This window comes from Gossypium arboreum, chromosome 12 (genome assembly GCF_025698485.1).
Source record: "Gossypium arboreum isolate Shixiya-1 chromosome 12, ASM2569848v2, whole genome shotgun sequence".
Classification (NCBI taxonomy): Eukaryota; Viridiplantae; Streptophyta; class Magnoliopsida; order Malvales; family Malvaceae; genus Gossypium; species Gossypium arboreum.
Genome location: NC_069081.1, coordinates 62,654,350 through 62,656,739, shown reverse-complemented (window position 1 = coordinate 62,656,739; position 2,390 = coordinate 62,654,350). Strand labels below are relative to the sequence as shown.

General features: G+C 38.1%; 1 non-coding gene across 1 annotated transcript; it reads left to right on the top strand.

Annotated features, from left to right (window-relative positions):
* Positions 1–1,707: 1,707 nt before the first annotated feature.
* LOC128285984 (small nucleolar RNA R71) lies at positions 1,708–1,814 on the top strand. The gene has a single exon (XR_008276531.1). It is a non-coding gene; the product is annotated as a small nucleolar RNA R71 (small nucleolar RNA).
* Positions 1,815–2,390: the final 576 nt, after the last annotated feature.

Below are 2,390 nucleotides of genomic sequence, written 5' to 3'. Positions count from 1 at the left end.
TTTTTTTTATTTTTCCTTAACTTGTATCTGCCATTCATCTAATTCCTTGATCTATAGCCTTTGCTCTTTATAGATGGGTCCTTTTTTGTTACTTGAACATGGCTCATGTATGCTCTTCGAACGTGTTTCCTGCAAAGAAGGTTGCACCACATGATTAGTATTAGTAGTATGATTTATACAACCACCCTCAATATTCGATGTGTTACTCGAATTACGAGCTTGAAGAGTGATTGTTTCATCATGCAGACGAAGTGTGAGTTCACCTGTATCAACATCAATAATAGTTCTAGCAGTTGCTAAAAAGGGTCGTCCTAAAATCAAAGGTATGTCACTATCCTTTTTTATGTCTAGAACAACAAAGTCTACTGGGTATATAAATTTATCAATTTTAATAGAACATCTTCAATGATACCCCTTGAAAATCTAATGGTTTTATCAGCCAATTGAATGCTCATCCTAGTTTGTTTGGGTTTCCCAAGACCTAGCTATTTAAACATTTTATAAGGTATAACATTAATGCTCGCCCCTAAATCAGCCAATGCATTATTAACATCTAAGCTACCAAATAAACAAGGAATCGTAAAGCTCCTTGGATCTTTCAATTTGTTGGGTAGCTTATTCTGTAGAATGGCTGAGCAAACTGCGCTTAACTCCACATGTGACGCCTCATCCAACTTCCGTTTATTTGCTAAAAGCTCCTTTAAAAATTTAACTGCATTCAGAATCTCTGAAAGAGCTTCAATAAACGGTAAGTTAATATGTAATCTCTTTAGTAATTTAAGAAATTTACCAAATTGTTCATCCGTGTGGTCTTTCCTTGACGCTCTGGGGTATGGCACATGAGGTTTGTACTCTTTACTTACCAGTTTTCGCTCACTGTGGTCCACCTCATTCTTACCTTTACTCACCACAATTCCTTGCCTCGGTTTTGGTTCAGGTTCAATTAACCCTTATTTATTTCGAGCAGTAATCCAATTAAGTTGTTCCCTTGGGTTAGATTTAGTGTTACTCGGCAAGCTACCTTATGGTCATTCAGAAATCAATTTAGCAAGCTGGCCTATCTGAGTTTCGAGCCCTTGGATCAATGCTTGTTGATTCTTAAGTGCGATTTTAGTATTTTGAAAATGAGTTTCTGACACTGAGATGAATTTTGTTAGCATTTCCTCAAGGTTCGGCTTCTTTTCTTGCTGGTAAGGTGGTTGTTGAAAACCTAGGGGATGTTGTTGCCTTTGATTTCCTTCGCCACCCCACGAGAAGTTGGAATGGTTCCTCCAACCTGCATTATAAGTGTTACTGTATGGGTTATTTTTGAGATCTAGAATTATTATTACCCATATATTAAACTTGTTCCTCCTCAGTGCTAGGGTTGAAGGATTGATATTCTGTGTGTACTCCTCCTCCATTTGGATCGCACCTCATCACTAGATGTACCTGAGTAGAACCATACAAAGCGTTAATCTTTTTATTTAATAGTTCTTCCTGGTTAGATAGCATAGTACCTACGTCGAGGTTGAAACACTGGCTGCTTTTGTTTGCTTTGTTCTCATGACTTGCCATTGATAGTTATTTAGTGACATCTCTTCAATAAATTCATAAGCCTCTTCAGGTGTTTTGTTGTTTAAAGTTCCACCGGTGGCTGCGGCAATGAGTTGTCTTGTTGAAGGGTTCACACCATTGTAAAAAGTCTGAACCTGCAGCCATAGAGGTAACCCATGGTGAGGGAACCTTCTTAATAGGTCATTGTATCTTTCCCATGCATCATACAGGGTTTCTAGATCCATCTGCACAAAAGAAGAGATATCTTTCCTTAGTTTAGCTGTTTTAGCCTGCGAAAAATATTTTAGCAAAAATTTTTCGGTCATTTGTTCCTAAGTTGTGATTGACCTTCGTGGTAACGAGTTCAACTATCGTTTATCTCTGTTTCTCAATGAGAATAGAAACAACTGAAGGCGTATGGCATCGTCGGAAACGCTATTGATCTTAAAGGTGTCGTAGAATTCCAGAAAATTTGCCAACTGAGTGTTTGGATCCTCGTCCTGCAAACCATCAAACTAAACAAATTGTTGTATCATTTGAATCGTGTTAGGTTTCAGTTCAAAATCATTTGCAGCAATAGCACGTCTAACTATACTCGATTCAACTCCTGTTAAACTAGGTTTAGCATAATCATACATAGTACGAAGAGCAGGATCCTGATTTACTGGGTTCGCAATAGCCACAGGAGGTAGCGGATTATTATGATTATCAGCCATCTCCTCGGTTGTGGTTTGAATATCGTCCTCTTTCCCTTCCTCTATATATTGTAGACTTTACCTTATCTCTCTTTGGTTTCTATGAGCTGTGCTTTCGATCTCACTATCAAAAAGTAGAGGTCCTGACGGGTTTCTTCT